The 27,449-nt window shown below is 39.9% G+C and overlaps 1 protein-coding gene across 7 annotated transcripts in view; it reads left to right on the top strand.

The window, feature by feature from the left end:
• MTHFD1L (methylenetetrahydrofolate dehydrogenase (NADP+ dependent) 1 like) overlaps positions 1 to 27,449 on the top strand; it is a 234,081-nt gene that overhangs the window by 103,717 nt on the left and 102,915 nt on the right. The window lies entirely within an intron of this gene.

Below are 27,449 nucleotides of genomic sequence, written 5' to 3'. Positions count from 1 at the left end.
TAGTAGTGAAGATATCAGAAATTAGAAAGAATTCAGCTTGAGTTTTAGATTCCAGGTTGAGATTGTGCTGCTGACATTTAGAAATAGAAAATTGTTTACATGTAAACGGACTAAATTTTATATGAAAGTCAAACATGGAATCTGATGGAACAGTTTCAACTTTTTTATAGTATAATTGGTATTTAAATACTCCTCCACTGTGTTGTGAAGCCAAACAATAACAGCACAGTTTGAGAGCAGGAGAACCAGAAAATCTCTTTATAATGATCTAAACTGAGTGAAAGGCAAAATAAATGCAGAACTTAAATAATGAAAGTAAATTCGTTTTTCAATAGTCTTTTGTTTATTTATAATCTCAAAATTAAAATTAAAGATTCTTTTTATTATTCCCAGAGTTATGTTGGTATAGATTGATGATTCTGGTTAAGCAAACATAAAGATGTTTTTGTAAAATAAGGTGCTATGGTAATTGTAAGTTTGTTAAACAGACACAGCTATATTCTTACTTCATTCGAAACATAGGAGAAATAATCAATATTAGACGTTTTCCCCCTAGAACCACTTTGTCCTTTTCCATTCAACATCTTCATAAGATGGCATTATAAACATGCTCATTTGGTCCGTTTTCATGAGCAATGTATAACCCTAAAAAACAAGTTTGCAGCTACGTACTCCAAACAAGTTCACGTGCCTTGTAATATTAGCATGCACATATACATCGTACAGAGAGGTGAGGCTTGTATTTTGTGAAAACATTTCAGTTACTGCTGCCTATTTCTCTGGTTCCTGCTGAGTTCTAAAATATAAACATCTTGTGTAAGGGAAGATATGTATATTTTTTTAATCCTTACTATAGATATCAAAGGTGACACTGAAGTTCTTACAGTTTAGTTATTTTTACAAATATGCTTGTGATGACTGAAAACAAACTGCCCTGCTTTTCTAACTTTTCACATCTTGGAATCCCTAGCAATCATAGATGCAGTTTATTTTTACTATGACTACGTTGGGAAACTGAGTGACTTACTATCTAGCCTATTTTGTCACTACGTAACACCATGGCTAACAGATATCAAGTGTACACATAAATGTCAGTGTTATGTGTCTGCTCCCTTTGAGGAGTTGTGCTCACTCTTTGTCAAGGAAGTACCCATCCAGGGATTCTCTGAAACCTTGTCTGCCCTTGGATTCACAGGTAGCAGTGGAAGAAAGTCCTTTTATCTACTGATGGATTGGCTAGGACATTATGACTTTTTATAGCTGAGTGGAGGTGGACTTTGCTAGAATTGAATCAGGTTATTCATCTAACACATTAACATTAAAATCCTCCATAAGTAGTAGCTTGCTATTAGAGAGACTTTATACAGGATAGAGTACAAGACTTGCAGTGAACTCTTTGGGGTATTATCGTCAGGAAAAGTTTCTTCCATTTCTGATCGTAATGCTGGAGAAATTCATGTATATGCATGTTTTATACCCAAACATTGGTATAAACTGCACACAGAGGACAAATTCTTCTCTCAAAAGATGTTTACAATATTGAATTTATCAATTTACCCTACCAAATCAAAAGAATTGGTGTGGTATGTAAGGGTCTGAAACATAGTTACAGATGGTTTGTCATTCACTATGCTGTAACCAAACTACATTCACCACGGTAGAGAAAAAGAAGGTAGTCTTGTGTAAGATGATGATAATGAGCCTTATAAAAATAATGCAAACATATGAGTAGAAGAAAACTTTTAAAAACATATTGAAGCTGAATAGTCATAATAACTGTGACGAATTAAACCCCATTAAGATCAACATTGGATGTAACAGAAGATACATTAATTGTGTAAAGTATCTGTTTGTTATAGTTTTTCTCTATAATTTAAGTAGCAGTGGAGATTTAAAACCAAACAGATGTAAGGGACTGGGGCACAGGTGGTCTGGCCTAGCAGTCACAGCTCGACTGGAATCTGCATATGAGGGACTGTAGACAATGAACAGGAGTTGGAGAAATCATTAGAGAAGCGGTTTTCAAACTTCAGTGCATCATGACCCCTTTCTGACAACCAAAATTACTACACGACCCCAGAAGGGGGAACTGAAGACCAAGATCCACCACCTCAGGTGAGGGGGACCAAAGCTGAAGCCCAAGGGCTTCTGCCCTTGTTGGAGGGAATGTAACCTTAGTCCTGGGCCCGGGAGGGAGAGAGGTGGGGGCTTGGGCTTCAGCCCTGGGCAGTGGGGCTTGGGCTTCAGACTTGCTGGGGGCCAGGGCCAACACCAGCCTTGGGGACCCCATTAAAATGGGGTTGTGACCCACTTTGGGGTCCCGACCCACAATTTGAGAACCCCTGCACTAGAGCCGGGTTTGGTAAGCAAGAGTCAGGATCGGAGTCAGGCTAGAGTCGGAGATCAGAGGAAGAACCAGGCCGGAGTCAGGATCAGATTCAGGCTGGGATCTGAAACTGGAGATCAGAAGACCCAAAGTCTGTGTGGTTGCCCAGATAATTTCCTAGGGCACCCTCCAGGGTTAAATAGGGTGCTTGGCCAATCAGAGGACTCAGGATAATATCATTCTGAGTCCTTTAGGTTGTACTTCTTGTGGTACCTACTCTTCAAAGTGCTCCCTGGTTGTGGGTCTGCATGGCCACCCAGTGGCACTGTGGGAATGTCTGCAGACCCAGGTTCTAGTCCATGGACCCTTACAACAGGTAGAAATTGCTTGATTTGTCGGTATTTCATTAACTTGAGTTTTATATCTTTTTTTATATACTATGGATTTACCGTTCACTTATCACGGGATATTCATCTTGCACAGGTCATTTTTTAACCTCTCCTAATACTACTGTCCTTGGAAACAAAGACTCACCAATTGGGGACGTATTTTTGTTGCTGTTGTTGTTTTCCTGAACAGCAGCAAAATTAGTTGCATAAAATCATTTTGGATAAAATGTTTTTTTTTGTTTTGTTTTTTAAATTTTTTAAATTTTCAAAACATTGAAAATCAAAGTTTTAATAATGGTTGTAATATCTGGCGCCATTTCAGGCCTTTGTATCATTGGGCAGTGATTGGTTGGCATTTGAATTTAATTTTTGTTTGCAAGAACAATGTTCTACTCAAAGTTTGAGTAGGACTTCTGATCTGATGTCTCGTGGCTGTCAAATGAACAGCAATAATTAAGAAAATGGTGAATTGTTCATGAAAATGTAGAGTTGTATGGAAAATGAGATTTTCCAAGTAGAGTGTATGCATTTAAAAATGTTTCATGCAATGGTGGTAATCTGTTTAAAGTGCACTGATATTGCAAGAGATGGATTTTCTTTATCACTAGTTTTGCTGATGTACATCTGGACAGGATCTGTTCATTCCCACGTGATAGTCTGAAAGCTCATACTAGGTGGGAGCACTTTGTACTCTTGATACATTAGTTACTCTCTGATAATGGAATCAATATTGCATTAAGATGTATAGCAGATATAAGCCCAGTTCACTGTTACGTGCTTTCCTCAAATAAATCAAAAGCTTTTTAAGGGTTTAACATTTTTAATGTGTTCATTTTAGTGACTTCTATTGCTATATCCAGTAACCTTTCCACATGGTAGGTCTGATTCATATTATCACAATGGAAGGAGGATGTGGCAAACACATTTGAATCTGTATGCAAGATGTAGAAGGTGGAAGAACTACCTTTGTTGCTGACTATTATTTCTGCATTCAGTTCAGCTTAGTGTTGCTCTCAGGCATTCACAGCCTGTATTTGCACTTCATATCATTTGCTATACACTTGTCTGTTTAAAATTCTTTTCTCTTCCATTGTTTGTTTGATCCACTTTCTCTGCCAGAGCGTGAGGCAGTGTAGTTAGGACAGTTTCTTCAAATCTCAATCTTCTTCTGTAGCTACTCAATAGGGGGTGCAAAAAATAAATTTCTATACAACTGGGCTCTTTTTAGCTTTAGGTAATGCAGTCTTTGGTCCACTAAGAGAAGGCTTTCCTCTAAACTCTGAATTAATAGACTCTTATGCCTCCATTTAGCAAAGCACTTCAGCACATGCTTAACTTTATGCACATCTCTGTTCAGCAAAGCATTTAGGCATATACTTTAAATCAATAATGTATTTAAGTGATTTGCTAAGGTGGGGCCTTAATTACTTTATCTCATGGAGTGATTTTTGGGAAAAATTTCTCACTGTTGCTAGTAAATAGCAGTAGCAACAGCAAGAGCATTTTAGGTAACATGTTATCTGACTCTGTGCAGAATAGATCTAAAACAAATGGCGTAAAAACTGCCCCAGCCCCTGCTGGGGCCCTGTCTACATTAGTGCTACCACCAGGAGCTACACTAAGCTGCATTGTGAAACGTTCACTAAAAAACCCTGCTTTGTGTCATTGAGTCTTCAGATATGTGACATGGAGATTGTTCAGTTGCAGAACCATGGTCTCAATACTTCTCTCTTCAGATAGAGAAGGATGGGCTTGTAGTTGCTGCATAGGACTATGGCTCAGGAAAACTGAATTCAGGTTCGGGCTCTGCCCCATACTTTTGGTATGACCTTGGGTAAATCACTTACTGTCTCCATACCTCCACTCACTATCTGTAAAATGGGGATAAAAATATTTTCTCTGTCTATCTTGTGTAATTAAATTGTGGCTTTTCAAGGCAGGAGCTGTCTCCTGCTGTGTGTTTGTACAGTACCTAGTGGTACAATGGAGCCATGCTCTCAGCTGGAGCCTCTAGGTCAGTGGCTCTCAAACTTATGCACTGTTGACCTCTTTCACATAGCAAGCCTCTGAGTGCAACCCCCCTTAGAAATTAAAAACACTTTTTAATATATTTAACACCATTATAAATGCTGGGTGCAAAGCAGGGTTTGGGGTGGAGGCTTACAGCTCGCAACCCCCCATGTAATAATCTCATGACCCCCTGAGGGGTCCCGACCCCCAGTTTGAGAACCCCTGCTCTAGGTGCTACGATAATATAAATAAATAATAAGGAAAGTAGAGAGAGAGCTATTGTGAATAGCTAATGGTTGGAAAGGCTCAGTCAGACTGTTTATTCCCCTTACTTGGAGCTGAATGTTGTTTAATTCATGGGAAAGTGTATTATTTATCCTTTTGTATTGACCAAGAGTATTTGTGTCTGCAAGCACAATAAACCACCTTTCCTTAGTGTTCGTTTCTGTGCATGAGCTGGTGTTGCTTCATTGTCTTTTCTATGTCAGATCAAGTTATATGAAGAGTTGTCATGTTGAAAAATTGCAAAAACCTGCATGAAAAAGGCTCCATCTTGAGTTTTTAATAGTTTATATAAAACAGGCACATATTATAACACAGCGTACTTAGTGTTAAAGGTGATGTGTGCTGTCCTGTAATTTGAGTCTAGAGAAGTCTGGATCCATTTTGTTTTATTACCCCCTTTGCCAAATATCACAAAATTCTGTCATTTCTGTCATTGTAAAAAGATAAACAAAAGTGTCCTTAGCACCACATTTATTATTACTCTTCACCCACAGGAGTTAATATTCTACTGTATTTTACCTCTAAAATAGATTGTGAATCCATTTTGATGGAACTTCCATTTTTTAAATCAAAGATAAAAGTTTTGCAAATGAAGCTTTTTCAGAAGTTCAGGATAAATTCTGTCTCCCATTTCTATAACCAGTTATTTATTCTACAAATGAGTTGGAAATGCATGGTGCTGTGCTGTGCTTTTGGAATTTTTTTTTAAAAGGTTGATTTAAAGTTAAGTCCATATGTATCATTTTAACTTTGACTCTTTTGATCAAAGTACAACCAGAGCTGAAGTCAGGTCTCTTTATTGTGAAGCCTTGGATTTGTCAAACTATCTCTGCTTGGGAGTTTAATATGTGAGTCATTCAAGTGAACTGAAGTCTCATATGGGCAATCATAGAGACATATAGAGTAGGTGTTTTAGGTCACTTCCCCAGGGCAGGATTGTTCTGTATAGTGTAACCTTATGTGCTTTGTCTAGTCTATTTCTAAATGGCTCTCTTTTAGAGCTTTTCTTTTGCATCTATATCTCTGACACTCCAATCAGCATCTCGTTCTTCATTGGTTTGCATTGTCAAATCTTCTCACTGCTTCATCCCTGGCTCTGTGCACCATTTATCTACAAATTCCTCTTGTCGTTGCTGTCAACAGGAGTTTATAATTTACTGTTGTTCTAATGAACCACTGTAGACAACTCTGGAGAGACACACCCAACCACTTGACAATTTTTTTCCAATTTCTGTACTGCACTGGTGTGTATCTTGCGCTTTATAGACAAAATTAGCTTAACTGTAGAAGGACACCTAACCAAACTAACGATTCCCATAACTTCATGCTTCCTGGCAGGTCTGCGATACTGATCTACACATTGTTTTAGACCTTTGCAGCCTTTCACATGCCTCTTTATCCTGTGTGCCAGCAGTGGACAGTCCCTTCCTTGGTCTTCGTTTTCTTTTTTTATGAAAGCTTGCTTGAATTGCTTTCTTAAATCAACTCTAAATCATTTCCTTGCGGTTTAAATTTATGGTTAAACAAAGCGGACAGCTGGTGTGGCAGGGAAAGAAATTGTGAGCCTAGTTTATATGTCCCATGCTGTGGTTCAGGAAATATAATGTCTTTATTTGTATTCGGTTACAGTGTTTTTCAGATTTCCCTTTTCCCCAGTTCTCTCACGCATGTGTTCTAGGAGTAGCTCCCTGATCCACAAAAGTTAGTCAATAATGGGAGCCAGTCCTCAGCTGGGGTAAACTGGCATAGATCCATAGACCAACTGAGGCTCTGACCTCCTTGAGGATAAGCTCCCTTGTTCTAGGGAAACTTTTTTTACTTATTTATTGTACCCATATTTGTCATTTTTCTTCATAATTGTGCTTCTACTCAAGTTTAGAAAACTGGCAATTAATAAAGCTGTATCTTGAATCTATTGTCAAACATTTGTGTGGAGAGTACAAAATACCTTTCTCTCCCTCATGATTTCTCACTGGCACTTTGAAGATTATCTTTTTAGTATTTTTTTTTTCAAATATGTAAATGAGAGTATTTGCAAACATAAGTATTTTAATAGGCTTCTGTCTGTCTATATCATTTGCTACCTACAGTAACCATTCTAAAGAAATACTATTAGATGCTATATCTGACCTGGAGCAGTATAGTAGACAAACTTACAACTCAATGGCACTTTGACATGGTCAAAGTGACAAGCTAGGAAAACTGTCTTTTGCAGCAGTGTTTTGATTGGATAAAAGAGGGACAAGATTGCATTTGTGAAGGCCAGAGAATAGGATGTTGTCGTAATCAAGACATAAGATGAACACTTAGGCTGGAGTTTTCACTGTGTGGATGGAATTGAAAGGCCGTACCTTAGAGATGTTATTCAATAAGAGTCTGCAAGATTTAGATACAGCCTGGATATGAGGATTTAGAAAGAGGGCTGAGTTGAAGGTATCCCCCAGGTTATGGGTCTGAGTGAAGGAGAGGATGGTGGTTTCGTCTTGGTGACTGAGAAAGGAAGGGAGCGGAGAGATTGAGCTCTGTTTTAGCCACACTGACATTAAACTGATAGTGGACATCCACAATTTGATGCCAGAGACAGAGGCCAAGATTTTAGTTTGGATCGGCAGGCAGGTCTGAAAGTCATCAGTATAGTATGATAGTTTAGTTAAATTAGTGTTTGCAGATGAGCATAACCATAGATAAAGGTGTAGAGGAAGAAAAGAAGGGGACTGAGGACAGAGCTCTGTGGGAGGATCATCTGAATGACACACTGAAGGAGCAATTAGAGCAGTAGGAGAATCATGAGAGAACAAGATCAGGACAAGATATCAGGAAGAACCAACAGTGTCAAAGGCAGCCAAGAATCAAGGAAGATGAAGCGAGAGCACTGGTTCTGCTCTTTGGCCAGGAATAAGTCATTAGAGAGTCGTTTTAATTGAAGGGATGGAGCAAGCCAAACTGGAGAAGAGGAACTTCAAACAGTGATTGTAGAAAACCCATTCAATGAATTCCTGATGGTTCAACTATATGTTTTTAAATGTAAAAAATTGTTTAGATAAGTGAATCAAGAAACTACATAGTTATATTACTTGCTTAATGTTTCTTTGCTCAAGTTGAATACCAAAGCTTTTGTCTTCAGATTATAGTAGGTTGGTATTGAGCAGAACTCAAATGTTTGTTATCAAAGCTTTATGGCTTGCTTTGTAAAATATTTTTAGAATCTTTAGTTTCATGTATATAAATAAATAAAAATACATAAATTAACACCCTAAATTGCCTCAGTGTTAACTAAAGGGCTCAAAGTATTTCCTCCCTGAAAAAACCTTGAAGCCCCATAAACCATCACCTCATGTAAATGTGTATGTATAGATAGTTCATACATTATGCCCTGAAATTTGAGAATTCAGGCTTTCTCAGACCAATGGAGAGAGTAGGTTTCAAAGTCAACAGACACTCACTAAGAAAACCCTCCCTTCAACTCACGTAAGCTGAAATCTCATTGTGGTTAGCTTGAGTGTATGAACTGATCTCAAATGTCTCAGCAGAATACAAGTTAAGATTTTTCTTGAATGGAATCATTTCAAGACATTAATTGGAAGATTCCACCTAAGAAATGCTACTAAAGGACTAGATTTTGCAACCCCTGTGTACACTTCTGAATGTTTACACCAGTGATCCCATTGAGGAAGAGAAAGGAGACACCAAAAAGAAAAGACCTTGAGAACCTCAGCAATGTAGAATGCAGCTGGCCACTCTCTCACAGCTAGATTGGTGCTCATGTTGGCAAGTCCCTTCTGAGATTACTTATGTAAGTGCTCACTACTGTGAGCAAATGTTACACAATCTAACCATAAGCAAGCAGTCAGCTGCATTCTCCACTGATAAAGTTCTCACGGTCTCCCTTTTCTTTTTTGTTGGTCTACGATTCCTTTCCTCTACTAGTCCTGTCCTATTACTGCCCTCTGTTGTCAAATCCTTCTCTTTTCCTGACTCTTCGCTGCTTGTCTGTATAAGTTGTATTACCTGTGGTCCACTGGGGGAATAGAAAACATAAGTGTCCTAACAGATTGCCACGTCTCTTGAAATTCTGGGATGAGTTTCAGCCAAGGATGAGGTCTGTTGTAAATCAAGGAGTTGAGAGTAAAGTGAATATGTTTTTTAAAAGGTAAAATAAATTGATCCTGATCTCTTTGGGCTACGGTTTGGATAATTGCTTGCTCGTCCAAGCAGTTTGTCCTGAACTGGTTCCCTCATTCTATACAGAATGACCTCAGCATTAGAATGAATAGAATACAATTTTGTCATTCCCAGTGTAATCTGAGAGGTGCTTTGGGCAGGGGAAGAGGGGGTTTATTGTGATCCATAATGGTTTTTTCCCCTTCAGAAAAGATTCCTTTTTTTCTTTCTTTGTTTTTTGTTGTTGCTCTTAGCTGACGCACTTAGCATAATTGGAAAGACTTTGGCAGACATTTTTACTGGTGTAAACCTAAGTAGAAGCAGTAAAGTTTTATAAACTGTCTAAATATTTGACTTTCTTTATATTGCACTCGAATTCTCGTTAGAATAAACAAACTAGTGATGCTAGCTTCTTAGTGATCGATTCAGTACATATGCAGTTGTATTAAAAAAGGCATCCTTTTTATATACACTCAAAACAGACACTGTGTAACAAGTTTACAAGCCACCTTATAAAAATAGTGTGTATGTGTTTAATGTACTAAATGAATAATCTCCAGTAGAATTTTTTACATTGTAAAATACTTTGAAATATTGCCTCAGTAGTAATCTTTTTTCTAAAAAAGGAAATAAAGGCTGAATGCTTTGGCTAAACTTCTTTTGACTCCAATAGGACATGCAATGTATTAAATTTGCATTTGAGTTAACGGATCTTTTATTTGTTTTTGTTGCTTGATGTCACTGAAAAGGTTCCATGCAGAGGCCCACCGGAGAATTTTAATTTTTAAGATTTTTCCCAGCTTCTGGTTACCTTGATTTATAACATTCCATCTCTAACTTCTTCAATTCTACTTATTTTCACAGTGGAGAAAATGTTGTGCCTCAACAGCATTCTATTGTGCTAACAAAATTCCTACTTTTTATGAAGGAGGGGACTGTTTTCCTACTTTTGTAGGGGGTGCGGGGAGATTTCTTAATCTACTAATATGGCACAATGATAACTTACTGCATATACAGTATCACTGTAGGTAGAACAACTTTACAGGTCCTTGACTGCCCTTCAGATGTGATTAAAAACATTGTTTATATCACCTGTGCACATCTTTCCTTAATTCTGCAGCCCAGCATCTCCAACAGTTGTGGACGTCTGAGCTGCTCCCCTGCTCTCTGCAGTTCACAGCGGCTGATCAAAGTCTCAGTGCTACATACTCTAGCCATGCCCCCTTTGCTCCTGCTTGCTGCCAGATTGTCTGCCTGCAGGGCAGTGTGTGTACAGTAGTTTTGTTGCTGTTGCCTAATTTCTCCGTTTCCATGAGTTCTTGGCTATTTTGGGGGCCATGGTGAGGATTGTTCTCCCTCTCTAACTCTTTCTTCCTCCCTGAGTCAAGCCTCCATTGCATTGTCTCCATGCTGGCTTATCTGCACACCTCGGACGTGGCAGAGCAATTTAAACAGCACAGAACAAAATTTGGACGTGGCAGAGCAATTTAAACAGCACAGAACAAAATTTAAATGGTGTTCCATCTGTGAGAGAGACTTCCTGGTCTTGGCAGATAGTCAGTTGTGCTGAGCCTTCTGTCCCTAACTCCGTTGGGTCCCAGGGCTCTGAATTGGACAGACGTGTTGGGTCCCCCACCCACCAGAGTGACTGTGACTCCCAAGATGGGGAAAAGGGAACAGGAGTCTCTGAGGGGAGCAGAAGGGGCCTCTAAAGATGAAGCAGGGCTCATAAACAGTCCCCTGCTTCACAATTCAACCCGGAGGGCTGTGACATCATATCCCCTCCCCACTCCTTGGGGGAACGGAACCCAGCAGGAGAGGACTCAGAGAGATGTCTCGAGAAGGCTTCAAGCCTGAAGGAAGACTAACTGCAAAAGGCCTCAACAAAGCAACCACAGAACTCATACGCTCACAAAGCATGCAAAAAAGTTAAAAGATCAAAGAAAGGAAAGAGAAAGAAAAAGTGCAAAAGGGATTGATTGGAGATGAATGGGATAAGCTTGATAAGGGCAAGCACATTTAAAAAAAAAAAAAAGAAAAAAAGACCTTAAGTTCTGTAAGATTCAGGAGCATGGGACTCTACTGCAGGAGGTACTGAAGGTTGATGCCACTGTAGCCCCTAGCAAGAGAGATGGTTATCCATTCAGAATGGAAGTTCTACCCTAAGGACCTCTTGGCTAGAAAGATGGTGGCCACTCTCTAAAAAGTCTTTGAGGCCTACTCAGCCACCCTCAGGCCATCCCTAGCAGCTACCTGTTTTGCAAGGGCATCTCTCTCCTGTCTGGAAGATCTCAGGGCCCTAAAGTGTAGAGATCACCCTAACTTCGACTCTATTTTAAATAAAGTTTTCCTGGCCACAGCATTTGTAGCTCAATGGATGCAATAACATTCTCAATAGAGCCAGGACTTCCAGCTCAGTAACCAGGAGCCAAAGTAGGTTCTGTGCTCTCCTTTTCGGGGAGAAGCTAGACAAAGAAGTGACGGACAGTGAGGCAATATCCAATCAGTGTCTCTTGATGCCACTTAGTGCCTTTAGGAGAGAGGACAGACCAGACTTCAGACAGAGGTGCTCTTTTCATCCTCATTCTCACAGAGATACAGCAGATTCTCCAAAGAAAAGCAATGGAACCAAGGTTCAGGGGAACAAGAGGGAATCCCACCCCTCCCAAAGACTTTTATGACTAAGACCTCATAGGCCTCTACCCAGAGGTGAAGCTAGGGAGCCAAATTTTCCACTTCCTGGAGGAATGGGTTGCATTGTCCATGGACAAGTGGGTCAGGAAGATAATTAAGGTTAGTCCCTCAAATTATGGGCTTCACCCCAATCCATTCTTTATCATGTCCGCTATCTCCAACAACCCTGTAAGGCACAATCTGATCCAGACCGAGATATCTCATCTTTTAGATGTGGGAGTAATAGCATTCCCTCAGAAGAAATATTCACAGGGTTCTACTCCATCTTCTTCATTGTTCAGAAGCATACGGGGTATTCCGAGGCATCTTATATCTCAAAAGGCTCAATGAGTGGGTGAAGAGAGGTTTTGGATGGAGACCTAGCCCTCTATGGTGGTGTCCCTGTCCAACGTGGATTTTTCTGACTTCAGTGGATCTAGTAGATGCATATCTTCATATTCCTGTCTGAACATGCCACTGCAGATTTCTAAGGTTTGCTTACAGCAAGAATTATTATTGATACTGGATGCTCCCTTTGGGTCTCTTCTCAGCCCCAAAGGTCTTTACAAAGATGATGGTGGTCATCATAGCCAGACTCACGTTGTAGTGTATCTGCCTGTAGTATGCTTTCTTGGAAAATATCTTCATCAGAGGTCCATCCCCAGCAACAGTGCACAGAGGCACGTCCTTGATGCTCAATCTCCTGCAGGTGCACAGCTTTGTTATCAATGTCAAGAAAAGTTCCCTGACTCAGTCCACCTTAATAATTCACCTAGAAGTGGACATAAACCACCTCAATAGCAAAGAGCTACCCATTTCTAGAAAGATTCTGGAAGATTCAGAACCGTCTTCTGGTGTTCTGTAGCTGCAAGAGGCCTGCCATAGCATTGGACCTTCAGCTGCTAGTCCACCAAATGTCATGCATAGGGACCTCTCCATGGGCGTAATCACACATCAGTTGCCTTCAAGACTTCATCTTAAATGTGTGGGACCACTTCCCGGAACACATGAAGGATCAGGTAAAGATCCTGATGCAGTGCTCAGCTCTTTAAAATGGTGGTCAGCTTAAGGCAATAGCTGCACAGGTATGCCCCTATGTTTTCCAGATCCTCTGGTTCTCACAACTGACATCAGGCTAGAGGGCTGAGGAGCACACTTGGGGACTGTGATAAATGAAAGAGGAGTGGGGGATAACTTCCTTTTTTGGAGCCAGACAGCCAGTTAGCTATAAAATTTCTTTTAGTAGCTATTTTTTACTTGCTTTACCTGTAAAGGGTTAAAAGAAGTGAGTGGGCACCTGGCCAGGAAAGCCAATGGAAAGACTAGAACTTTTAACATTGAAACAAGACGTCCCTTTTGGCTATTTGTGGTTGTTCTCCCAGGGCGAGGGGACAGGGCGGAACTATGCTGTAAGAAGCTTAGGGCCAGGTATGAAAAAATCATCAGGATCATACCTAGAAGCTACTAATTTAAAACCCCAGATATGTAAGTAGATCAGGAAATGTCTAGAAAGATGCAATTAGGTTTATCCCTTTTATTTCCTTATAGCTTGTGGACTCCTCTATGCTAACCCTAAATACTTTTATTTTGCTTGTAACCTTTAAGCTGATCCTCAAAAACGTTAGTCTTGATACTTAATCCTTGTAAGTGGCTTTTTTCTTAAATCTAGCAATAGCCTGAGTTTCCAGATGTATTTTTTCTTTTTCTTTTTAATAAATTTTACCTTTTTTTAAGAACAGGAGGGGTGGGTGAAAGAGCTTGAGGGTACCCCACAGGAAGGAATTCCCAAGCACACCTTCCTGGATTCTCAGAGGGCTTCTGCACTTGGGTGGTGGTAGCATTTACCAATCCAAGGTCAAAAAAAAAAAGCTGTAACCTTGGGAATTTAATATAAGCCTGAAGTGGCCAGCATTAATTTTTAAAATCCTTGCGTGCCCCCACCTTCTGCACTCAAAGTGCCAAAGTGGGAAATCAGCCTTGACAGGGACCCAAACAGCTCAAGGCATCTGGAGCCCAGAAGAAAGAACTCACTGTATAAACCACTTAGAGCTAAGAGTGGTCAAGCTGGGGCTGTGACACTGTCATCCTTCTCGGTTATTGGCTGGTGTCCGAGCACTAGTTGTTTTGTGGGGGGAAGGCTTAATGAGACACTGTTAATATCTGGTCTTCTCAGGGTCCTAGTCTGTTAGCCCTACTATCTAAAGTGTAATGAAAGGAGGGCGGGGAGGAGAGGCAGTTTGGATTGCAGTGTTGGTCTGCTGATGGTACTCAGTTCTATCTCTGTTTCATGAGACCCAGATGGTGCACGCCATTAGCATTCACACTGTCTTGCCAAGATGGTGGCTTGGATGTGAGAGAGTGCTGTCGGAAGCTCAGCATGGAGACTTGTGGAAGCAAATGCAGGAGATGGCAGAGGTATTGTCTGTCCCTTCTACTGAGGGAATGTGTCAGCCTTTTGTTACTCAAGTTTGCAATTTGGGAGATTTTGGGCTCTTTATCTATTTCTGACTGAGCCTGTACTGCAGCAGCAGGTATCAAAAAAATCTTGTTTTTTCATCTGCTCTGGCAAGAAGGCTGCAACTTTCCTCTTCAGATTAGATTACTACAATTCATTCTACTTCAGTGGTTCCCAGACTTTAACAATCTGCAAACCCCTTTCAATAGAATGTCAAGTCTCGCGAACCCCCTCCTAAAAATGAATATTTCCAGGGATTTTCTCCTTTACCTGAGTATAAATTATAAAAGCAGTGATCTTGGAAATATAAAATCTGTTTTATGACATGCTTATTACACACTATTTATTATTATTTATCATTACAGTATTTTTAGTACAATAAGAAACTGGCAACACTCTTCCAAGATCTCACTTTTGTAGCTTGTATGACTTTGAATAAACCTGTTATACAACAAGGCTTGTATGTTTCATCAAGGAGCACCAGATGTGAAACAGCATGAAGGTATTTAAGAAGCCAACTCAGAGTTCCTCCTACACAAGCTTTCAGGTCTTGAGCAGTCCAGGCAAACAACACACATTACAACAAAGCTTAAACTTGTTCTTCAGAATAATTTTAAAAACAATACTAGCTGCCTATTTTATTTTAAAAATGGCAAAAAATATCCACCTCCCTTTCCATTTCTTATAAGGAGTCTTGAAGTTTAAATCTCCTCAGTGTGATAGATATGCTTGCTTTGATCTGCTTAGCTCTTGGAAGTCCAGGGGCTCCAGGCTGCTGGCCCTGTGCTGCACAGTGTCCCTAGGGACAGCTCTGTCCGCCATTAGGGATTTTTTTCCCCCGAGAACACACCTGTAACGTTTCATGAACCCCCAGGGGTTCACGAACCCCAGTTTGGGAACCACTGCTCTATTTGGTACTATACCCGAAGACCAACTGTAATATTCAGCTGGTAAGCATACTTGAGCTGATAATTGCTATGTATGTTTGGAAAGAAGACTAGTGTTTTAATGTCCTGGCAAAGGTCCTTATCTCTGAACTTTCTTCCCCTCCCCCCACCAATCCCCTACCTCCCAAAATTTATTGATCTTTGGGAAACTTCGCAAAACCTATACGTCTGACCAGATTTTTTCTGAGGTGGTGGCTTGACTGATTTTGTGGGTTGGGAAGTGTTTTAGTATTGACGTGGAGTCAGCACGCATTCTTTTGTGATGTGTTTCAAAGTTGGAGGAGTTCAGACACTAAGGCCATGGCTACACTTGGAAATTTGCAGCGCTGCAGCAGGGTGTGAAAACACACCCTCTCCAGCGCTGCAAATTGCGGCGCTGCAAAGCGCCAGTGTGGTCAAAGCCCCAGCGCTGGGAGCACGGCTCCCAGCGCTGTACCTTATTCCCCACAGGGAGGTGGAGTACGGACAGCGCTGGGAGAGCTCTCTCCCAGCGCTGGCGCTTTGACTACACTTAGCGCTTCAAAGCGCTGCAAGTGTAGCCATAGCCTTAGTTTTGGATAGTTGAATGATGTTATCTGGCTAATACAGCAAGGTTAGTGATATCCTGTAGTTAGAATTCATGAAAGAAATGCTCAGCACAAAGAAGGAATTTGGCCTTTTTTTTTAAAGCAAAGTTGCTCCTAGCTGAAAGTCCTCAGTGATTTTGTTGTTGGGATTCTGAATTCTAGCCTGTGGAGAAAGGTAAATCTACATAGGTGTTATTACTAAAAAGCCATTTGGAGTTCTACTCTTGAATAGGTTCTCATAGATGTGCTATCCCAGCTCTGTTCCTGCTGTGACTCACTGATCTGGCACTTCACTTCACTGTGCCTCTCTTTCCCCTTCTACCTTTTTTCTGCCATGTCTATTTAGACTTCAAGTTCTTTGGGGCAAAGATTGTCTCTTACTATATGCTCATATAGTTCCTTGCACAAGCAAGTCTCAATTTTGGTTGGGACCTATAGGAACTATAGAATAAATAATATAATAATTAATTATGTCAAAAGAACCACAACCAGTAAATACAAGTGTAAAATAACACAGGATTTATCCACACAGGTGTTGGTTTTATTCCTGTTCTTCCACCCACTCACCTCCAAAAAAAAAATTAAATAAAAAGATATTGAAATTTATCTCTGAGAATAACTGTCCCATGTGGGAAAAATACTTCAAATATAAAGGTATGGCGTTTGGAATAACGTGATACTGTAAATGAAGACTTGCCTAGTGGATTTGTTTCTTGCGCTCAGATACTGTGGTGACAAACTTGGTATAAATACCTATTTAGAATAGAATTCTTATCTAGCTGTATCTCTTTTCTAACCAAATAATCAGGAAAGTTGTATTGATGCTGATTTGATGCATAGAAGCAAAGGAGAAAAAATGCAGCCATATAGTATTGGAGGTTTTTTTTGGTTAAATCAAAAAATACAATTTTTTATTATTTTGGTAGATTCAATTGTTAAGCCAGTCATATGCAAGTTGTCATCAGAGTACTCTCACTGAAGCTAATGGACAGCATCTCAATGTAATAAATGGGCAACTTACCCTAAATTCTCATTTACTGAGGGACAATCTTCGCTCATTGATATATTTGCTTTCCACAGCTAACTCTCTGTATAATTTTTCATGAGTGATGTACCCAAATACTTGGATACTAATATCTAAACTGTATTGTTAAATGTATTCACCTTAATTTGGGTTATTGCTGATTATGCACTATATGTATCTTATGACTTTTAAAACAAACTTTGTATTCGTGGATAATCTAAGCACTACACCCAGATGTACAGACACTTTTTTCTCAACCTATGTATTATATGATTTTTTAACATTAGCTTTAATAAAAATTTTAAATCCATTGGGTAGAAAGGTCTGGAGTCCCAGCAAGTTGCATTATTCAAACCAGAAAATTACCAGTTACAAACTGCAGTTTATAGTTTATTTAGCTGTTAGGAAACCTTCTTTAAAATAATTCTGTATTTCTAGTGAATTTAGTACTGACTGTGAAATATTACATGCCCAAAGTTGCCATCCTTCTGGGTAATAGAACATAGCTGTTCAAATTACTTTTCCTCTCAGTGATCTGAAGGTATCATTATGTGCAGTTCTTAGGCCTGTATGATGTAGTGCATGTAGTAGTGAAAATCACCTCATCTCATATTTTAAGGTAGGCAGCACATCTGAAGGAGCATCAGTTCATGTGCTGCTAATATTTTATGCAGTCTGGAAGTTTTCTGTATGACGAGGGAGCGTTTTTGAAAATTAAGTGTAAGATGTAGCAAATTGGTGAGGCGGTAGCATGGTCTACTGGCTAAGGCACTGGACTGGGAATTGGGTGAGCTGGGTTCTCTTTCCAGCACCACCACTGGCCTCCCATATGGCATTAGGCCAGTTACATCAACCTCTTTGTGCCTGTTAGGGTAACCAGACAGCAAGTGTGAAAAATCGGGACAGGGGGGGGCGGTAATAGGCATCTATAGAAATACATGCCCCAAATATCAGGACTAGGACATCTGGTCACCCTAGTGCCTGTCTCCCCTCCCACTTTGTCTGTCTTGTCTGTTTAGGTTATAAACTGTCTGGAGTAGGGACTGTCTCTCACTGTGTGTGTGTATAGCATCTAACACAATGAGATCCTGATCTCATGGGATATTCTAAGCATTACTGTAATACAAATAATGGTAATAGGGCCATATTACTTTTAATGCCATGCCATTTCTTGTCATTTGAAAATGCATCAAGAATTCACTGACAAGCTGACGTGGTATTTTAATATAGTTTTGTATATTTGCTCTTGACATCTCCCTTTAAGTGCTGGAACTCATCACTCATGACATAACCCTTTCTTTTATCAGTGACATAATTTAAGAGCACAGCTTATGTAGCTCAAAATGACTATCCGTTATTCTGGATCCCAGGTCCATTCTCCTGAGTTAAACCAAATAAATAGAGGCTGTCACTCATTCAGAAGGGAGACTTGCTGTCTGAATCCTACTGAATAAAATGCCACTCTAGTAAGTTGAATTTGAGACATTGCAATGTCCTCTCTGTTTATCTCTTCCCATCCCATCTTCGTAATCCCACCTAGTTTTAAAACCCCAACCCTCCATGAAAAGCCAATAAAGGCCTTTCATTACCTTCTAGCTCTATTGTTTTTGTTTTTAGAAAAACAGTTGATCCCAGAATAAAAATATTACTCAAACACAACTAATAAAACATCATGTGTGCTAGGAAATGCTGCACTTAATTCAATACTTGGCATGGAAATAAGAGTGAGTTCCCTAGCTAAGAGCATCTCTTGTGTTTAGGATTATTTGGCAGGAAATCCTTCATTCTGCCTACTTCTGAGTATTTTACAGTGACCTATGTCCACCCACCAGATTCTACAGAGTATTGTACATGTTATGTTGAGTCCTATCCCTAATGCTGACTTTTTATTTTAGTAGCTAGTTTATTTTTAATACCATTCAAGAATTAAACACCTTCAGTAGACTTGTTTGATTTAATAGCTCATTTTTTATAGTTAAAACTGGAATGCCCTTAATTATGGGCAACTTGCTTGTCAGTTAAGATTGCCTAAATATTTTCATTGGAAAGGGTTGTTTTCAGTTGCTTTGCACTTTCTCAGTCATTTATCTTTTCAGTCAAAATTCATGGGTGATAGGCATATGCTCAGGTAGGGAGTGATCTTTTTTTCCCCATAAAGTTTTCTCAAAAATGACTGAGTAGTTTTCAAGCATGAAATAAGTGAAAAAATGCAGTTTGCAAAGAAAAAAAATGCTGACTTTTTTTTTAAAAACAAATGTTCTGGCGACTCAGCAAATGTCAGTGGAAACTTGAAATTTGGAAAAGACAGAGATGTACCTTTCAGTGGTATTGGTAGAAATTGGAATTGATTGGCAGAGCCGTAGATGTTTGGGAAACATACTTTATGCCTGGATTATGTCGAATAAAACTAACAGTCTCCTAGTTTTCTATTGGCACTGCCTATGCATACATACATGCATGCATACATGCATGCATGCATGCATGCATGCATGCATACATACATACATACATAAACAGAATGGGAATTTCAATTGAATAGATGTCGCTTCAGGATTCCATTGGATGTGCACAATCTGAGGCACACTGTTTGGGGATTATCTAAATTCATAGATGGAATTGGTGTCTGATCTGAGATTAAAATTCAAAAATTCCAGGCCTACCAGTCCTGTGCTACACCGAACTATACATGCCTTGGTGAAACAGTATCAAGACTTGACAGCTATTCTCTGGGGATACTTTTCTGAGGGTCAAAAGCAAACAAGAATTAAAAGAATTCCCTATGTATTGGTATTTTCAGCTACTCTGTTTTGCTCTACACATCGTAGTGGTCTGAGATTAGATGTGATTGAGAGAAAAGACAAAACAATGACCAGCCAATAACTATATGGACTTCAAACTGGAGATTTGGTTGCAACAATTGGTCATTGGCACTGTATTATACTGAAAAACATACACTGTAGAATGTATCTCATGCTGACAAAACTAGACTCTACTAACAAAACATAGTTGCTGTTCTGTTGATTTAGTGAACTGGGCTCAGTAGTACATCTGTCCTAGCAATGCTGCTGCTCAGTCCAGGTAGACTGGTAGAAAGTAGTTTTCTGTAGAAACATTGGGAGCTCAACCATATTGGCTAACATTTCTAGCACATTCCAAATCAACACTTAATAAATTCTTGATAGAATGTGGCTCTGACAGGTCTAAAACAGAAGAGACCATGGAACCTCTGGAGTACACAGAGTATGGCTAAACCAGTCCTGGAGAATAGCAGAATCGAGCAAATTGGTGTATGGTTTTGAAGGTTGGGTGTTTACATTTGAAAGTAACTGACTAAGGACTGTTCTTTCATTATATAAAATTGTCTTGAACTGAGTTGCCCATCCTACAAGAGTGGAAAAGACATCTATTGAAAGTATGGTTAAAATAATGAATTGTGGTGGGATTGCTACTCTAATGGCCTTATTACATGATGAACTAATGCTTCTAAAGTGCCTTCAATTTAAGCTCTGGTTATAAGTTCAGAATGGGAACAGTGCAGATGCTTTTCATGCATGAGGACCCTGCATCAATCCCCATATCACAAAAAGAGCTCCCAGAGGGTTGAGTAAATAGTCTCATAAATCAGAGGTTGCAGGTTCAGATTTTACTGCAGCCAATTTGGAATCCATCATGCAATTTGGGTCCCTTCGTTACAGCATTAGTTGGAGGATACAAAAAGTTGAAGTTCAGAGAAGGGCACCTAAAATGATAAAGGATATAAATAAAGAGTGTGTGAAAGAAATGTATATAATATAACTGTAACTTTAGGCAAAGGTGAATAAGGGAGGATGTGAATACTGTACAGATATTTGAGTGATTATTAATAGAAGGTTGCAAAGGGACTTCTCTTGCTGAGTTGGCTAAATGAAGTGTGATGGTCTTAAATGGAAAATGGAGAAATTCACATTAGTTATTAGACAAATGGCTTAACCAGAAGGAGAGTGAGATAAATTGGCTTGTAATCTAGCTGAGTTAGCTAAAAATCTTCGTGGGAAATGTTACAATCCTGCTCTCTGTAGGAATTGGGGACTGCATGACCCAAGTGGTTTCATTTTACCCATCAGTTGCGATTCTATTCTATGATCGGTGCAGCTCTGCAAGTGGAGTTACTTTCTCACAGTGATTTTCAGCAGCTGAATCCTTCTTCCTTTCCCGAGAATACCAAGTAAAATAATAAAAGTATGTTAGTGTCATTTCTGTAATTTTATGATGCAGGCTGTAGACCCAGTAGTTTGTGTCCTTATCTTGATGCTAGGATTTGAAAAAGTTACCACACAACTTCTAATCAGAGGACTAACCAGCTAGACAGACATAGACATAAAAGACATAGGTGGGATTCCCACTAGCAAAGTTCCTGGGCAGTCTTGAATGCTTTTAGGTCAGCCATGCAGATCAAGGCTCCTCTGCGTTTTTCATGCCTCTAGGTACCCCACTCTGATTTTTGCAGTGTCATGGGTGTGAGTTGCCAATTATTGTTCTTTGACGTGTGTTGCATACTCCTGCCTCATGAGAAGATTTCTTTTTGTCTTTAACTACTGCTGCCATGAACTGGTACTTTTTCTTCTTGAACAGTTTATGGAAAGGCATGCTATTTGTTGATATTAACTTCTCCATGAGTTTGAAACATTTATTATCCTCTTTGTAGACTCTCACCAGCAAACCGCTCTCTTTCTAGGCTCCCTGCATAATCTTGAAGAGTAATTTATAGGCCTAGTGTCATACATTTCAACATTCTTTTCCCCACTGAGACATGTAGCTAACACAGTGAAATACTGTTCCTCCTGCAGGTAATAACTAGAAGATGTCCCTTTTCACAGATTCACAAAACATGGCTCAGCAACTTTGTCAAAAATACCAATCCTGATAACGTCTCCGTAATCAGTTTACAAAGAGAAGATACCCTCCAGCTAAAATTAAATATGAATGAAAATAACTAGAGCTGCTTTCCATTTTAGTAGTTTCACCAGTCATATACAGTAAAAAGGTTATGTTTAAATCATGGTGAAGAGCACTGTCCCTGCCCATAATGAATTGGCACTAACCTGCATTATGGGGAAGAGTGGGGTTGAGGGAACTATCACTTCCAACGTTTTTGTCTTAGTGAAGAATGTGGGGGATTGAAGCAGGCTTCCCTCGGAGACCAGTGATCAGGCTGTGGCTCAACAGTCCCCAAAGTCCTAGGGTCACTTTTCCAGGCAGTCTGTGTGCCCTGTAGCCAAGCTGGAGTCTGTCATTCCCTGGTGCCCCCAGAGTTCTTCCCGATGGTGGGAGCGAGGGGGGAGGTACAGGGACCCCAGCCCTTCCTCTCCACTGGATCACTGCTCAGGGATCAAGGGGGAAGCTAGCAGTGTCTCAGAGTTGCCTCTTCCTGATACATCAGACCAGCCTCCCCTAGACCACTTTCTACCCCCCCACTCTCTCTTCAGTTTGGTGTGTGGTTGCTGTATTCTCCCCACTCCCAGCAGAGGGTTCCCAATGAGTCTCAGCAGTCAGATGGGTATTCCCCAGCCCACTTCTCAGTTTCTGGTTATTCTCCCTTGGCAGGGAGCAGGGGATGGAAAAGGATCATGCCCTTGGCTTTCCAGTTGGGTCTTATCCACTGTCAGAGTCCCCTTTTAAGCAGATCCTCCATTTGGAGCATGCTCTGCAGCTGCTGAGGTGTGAGGACCCTCTGGGGCTAGCACCGCTCCTGCACTCCCTTAGCCTTTGTTTGCGGTCTGTAAACCGCATCACAGGGAGAGAGATTGTAGCTGAACAGCAACCAGATCCAGAATGGTGCATGCATTATGATGTAGCCTTACATAGGAATGATTGATGACTCAGTACTTGGCATGCCCTGAGTGATTGGACCAAAAGATAGAAACATTGATCATTCTGATTCAACACTGCTCTCTGCAGTGACATCTGTTATGTTCTCTGTGGGCACCAAGCTCCACTCTCTGTGTGCAAACACTTTTTGTTTTATGACCAAAGCAGATTGAGGGGAAGTGGCAAGGTATTCTGTCTGCCTTCCCCTTCTGATAATTGTACCCATTTGAAACAGAAACACACACACACACTCTCTCTCTCTCTCCTCTCTCTCTGCCTAACTCTTGATGTTAGTTGATTTAATACTGTGTTCTTGTTCTGTGATTTGTGGCAATCTCCAAGGATACCACTTGATGTTGCAGAAAACATGCTTACTCAGCACACTCTGCATTTCCCTTCACTACCACTTCCTTGTATTTCCACTGCTATTAAAAATACATTGTATTCAAAGATGCATGTTAAAGTTTTATTCTACTTCCACCCAGAATGCATTCCTCAGCCACCCCAACTTTTCATGAGATGGACAAAACTGCAAAAGCAATGGCTAGACGAGGTGCTGAAGCTAACAGCCCACAGGCTGAATTTGGAGAGGACAGGTTTTCAGTGAAGCGGTTCTAACTCTCTTCCTGCTCCCTCCTTGTTTTTTCAGAACCAATATTGACTGACTTTTCAAAGCACGTTGCAAAGCCTTTCTCTTTTCCTAGGTTTTTTTCTTAGGCAGTTGGAGGTTGACGGGAGAAGGAGTTTGTCACATGAATTTGTACTTGTGCCCAGAGCTTTAGAGAAGTGTGGTTTTACAAATGGAAGTAAATATTTACATATTTCTGGTATCGAGGTGTCCAGAATTAAACATAATTTAGTAGTAAGAAAACCCTTTTCAGCTTAAAGCATCCAATACATTACCGCAATAGTTAAAAGGGAAAAAGAGAGAGTTATAAAATGGCAGACTGTATCCCAGCAGAATTCTTTTAAATGCTATGAACAGCACTGGCCAATTACCTTGCCTCAAAAATTGGTCAGTGAGATCTACTAATGCTGCTGTTGTGTTAATTGTTGTCCCATGCAACTCCACATAAAAAGTAAAAAGGTTTTAGTTTTTTAAACACTACAATAATTCTTTGCTAAATGAATATGATAGGATATGAATGAGAAAATATGTAGTTACCTTGGTAACATCATTAAGTACACTCTTTTTAAATATAGGATCATCTGTTGTAGCAAAAGAAAGATTAGAGGAAAATGTGTTTTTTTTCTGTTAGCAAAGATATTAAAAGGACACAGCTGACTTGAAAAAAATCAAACTTATGTCTGAATTCTTCTATCTATTATTGCTACAAATAACACCTGAGAAGTTTACAACTGGAATTGTGAGAGAGAGAACTTTTTTCTATTTTTCAATTAATGCATTAATTCAACAACACTTCATAAATAGTCACTTTTTCTGTTTGCCCTGATTAGCAAGATTCCCCTTGTTGTTTTTGTGGGTCTGTTACACCACACCAAGGCAGAGAAAATAAAAAAATGTGATTGTAAAACCGCAAAACTTGGAAAAGAGGGTCAGGGGCATGTGTGGTACATTAAACTAGTTATTTTAGTAGTTGACTAGATTTCAAGATGATGATGACTCTTTAATATTTCTGTTGTGTAAGCTCTAGTAATAAATTTTAAAGTGATATAAATGGGACCATCTCATTGGTAGTGGACAGCACGAGCATCAGAGACCTATGTCTGAGATCTCGTGCCTGGTCCAATGGGGACTTGAGCACGTACTAGGCTGGTACTATGCACAACCTCTGAAAGTGGGAGCAACAACAGTGACTCCACATATTTTCAAGAGGAGAAAATATCAGAGCTGTCAGGGTGTGGAAAGGAAGCTTTTTGCACAAACATGGCCAAATGTCTGTAATGTCCTGCTTTTTATTTTACTAATTTCAAATCCAGTATCTATACAGCAATATGAAATGCTCTCAAATGAGGAGTACTTAACACAGAATTCATATTATACATGAATATTTCTCCTTGTACATCCTTAGACTTTACAAAACAAAGGAATTAAATGAAACTGATATATTGATTAAATGTGCCTTTCTGGAAAGTGACTCGTAAATCAAATGAAGAGGAAGCATAGTCTTAGTGGTATGGAAATCAGTAGATCAGAGTTCTATATCCTGCTATCTGGCCTCAATAAATAAGTCAAGTTTTCTTTGTCTCAGTTTCTCCATCTGTAAAATGGGGATAATAATACTAACCTACTTACACCAGAGTCATTGTGACAATTAATTTATAAAATATATGTATAGCATATGAAAGCGTTGGATGGAAAGAGATATAGACACTTAAACCAACTAGCTAGAGGTGGTCGGAAAATGAACCGACACTCTTCCCCCACTCTCTGAAAATTTCAACAAAAACTTTTTTAAACATTGTTTTTGGTGAAATTTTCAATGGGAAAAGTTCTGCTTTCTGATAGACATCGGAAAACAAAATATTTCAGCTGAAAATGTAAATACTTTGATTCAGAAATGCTGCTGTGGTGCCTTGTGTTAATTGTAGTGTAGGTACATTACGCTCCCATTCTATTCTGGATGTCCTGGCACCACGGTCTCATCTCACAGTGAGGCAAAGCAGTTGCGCCATTGGAATTTCTGGCCATAGGGTGTAGGCACCAGCTCTGTGAGTGCTCAGGGGCTGAAGCACCCACAGAAAGAAATAGTGGGTGCTCAGCTGGAGACACTGCCAAACAGCTGTTTGGTGGCTGGGGGGCGGGGCAGAGAGCAGCGAGTGAGCAGGCGTATCGGGGAGGGAGCAGAGTGGAAGCAGGAAGAGGTGGAGTGACAGTGGGGGTTTGGGGAGGGGGCGGGAAAAGGCAGAGCGAGAGGGGAGACTTGGGGCAGAGTGGGAGGGAGCACCACCAGGGAAAAGAAAAACGTAGTGCCTATGCCATGGGGCATTATGGGAGATGTAGTCTGGCTGGGGAGCCCAGCCCACAGATGAGAATGGGGATATGAGGAAACTGCAGCTGTCTGAGACACTGCCAGGATATCTGAATCAAAATATTTTGGTTTTCAGCTTAAATATTTTGGTTTATGTAAAAAAAAATCAAAATGTTACTTAAAAAGCAGACATTTTGTGCAAAAAAAAATTGTTCAAAAATCCACATTTCCATCAAAAAATCGCATTGATAGAAAATTTTTGACCAGCCCTATAAGTAACATCTCTGCTGTTTGGTTTAAAGGCATCTTTCTAGATTTCATAGTTTCTTCAGACTTTTATGTCATTTCCCTATTAAAGGACAACTTTTTAAAGACTGAGTTCCTATATCAATGTGATGCTATAATATCATGCTATAGATTTACCTTTGGAGGTGAACTAGTTGGAATCGGAAATTCAGTTTTTGGTAGCTTGTTGTTGTTCTGTATTACCATAGCGTGTCATGGACCAGGACCCCATTGTGCTAGGTGCTGTACAAACACAGAACAAAAAAACAGTCCCTGCAGATAGAATATTGTAAAATAATTTCATTTTCATATAATCTAGTTTCCCAGAATTAAATTTAACTTCGGTCAAAAACCATGAATAACTGACATAGGAAACTGAAATTCCAAGATAGTGCTGCTAGCTCAGTAATACCAGCAGTCTGGATTAGCAGTCAACGCTGAGGAAATCCCTGCTTTCAGCTCTGTAGGGACCATCCTGCCATATCATAGGGCATCTTTCAGCTGAGATCATTGCAGTTAAGGATGAGCCATCCTCATGGCTTGGAGGCTGAGCTGAATGACCACATGTTCAGTCAAACTGAGTGGGAAAATACTATATACTCAGTTTGGTGCGCACCTCTGCCTCTCTCAGCCATGCAGTGAAACTGGAGCTTAAATTTTTGAAAGCAAATTCAACTACCTACTTCCTTACAGGATGAAAAACGTTTCTCATGATCAGTAGAGCATCCCCCAATGTATGTCCCTCAACTTGCTGGTAGCTGCAACATCTGCCATATGTCCTCTTCTAGCTCCACAAACTTTTGTTGCAACGTAGTACATTAGATACATATGGACAATGAAAATAGGAGTATATGTGTCAGAGCATTTCAGAGAACAGGTACTGGCTGAGTTGACTGGAATCTGAAGTAAAGAGAATAGAGAAGCCCCATTCTTTTAAAATTCTGAATAAGATTAAGCTTATTAAATTCCAAAATCAGTCACAAGGGTAGAGGGTCAGGTCAGATAAATTGCGAGAGTCAAAATGGACAAACATCTGGTTTATTCATCCCTCACTGCACTAACAAAAATGTGGTATCCTGTTAGATAAATCACTGATCCAACCTAGTTTATTTTGGCATCTGTGCACCTTGGTACTTTTGACTTAAACAAGAATCTGTCAGTATATTACAGCTAACATGCCTTGAGCTCCAGGTTCAAAGTTCATGTGCTCCTGTGACTTTGAACTCTTCTTTTCCTGAGTTTACCAGCAGACAGCTGCACCAGAACTGATCTGTTTACATCAGAGGAGTAAAAGGCAGCTCACAGTTCATAGTTTCCATTTCCTTTTGCATTGTTCAGGAATTCAGGCTCACAATTCTGCGTCCTGAAACTTAGCCTCATGTCTATGTCTCTGACTTGGTATTCAAATACAAATGTTTTGTTTTGATTTTGATTTGCTGATAGAAAATGCTGATGGAAGGGAAGTTCGTTTCATCTAAAATCAGCCTCAGTTTACAAGAAATTCTATTGTGGAATAAATAAGCTTTCATATCACAATTTCACTGTAGC

The sequence above is a fragment of the Mauremys reevesii genome, linkage group 3 (genome assembly GCF_016161935.1).
Source record: "Mauremys reevesii isolate NIE-2019 linkage group 3, ASM1616193v1, whole genome shotgun sequence".
NCBI classification, from domain to species: Eukaryota; Metazoa; Chordata; order Testudines; family Geoemydidae; genus Mauremys; species Mauremys reevesii.
The sequence above is the reverse complement of the archived record's forward strand: the minus strand, read 5'-3'. Positions and strand labels throughout refer to the sequence as shown.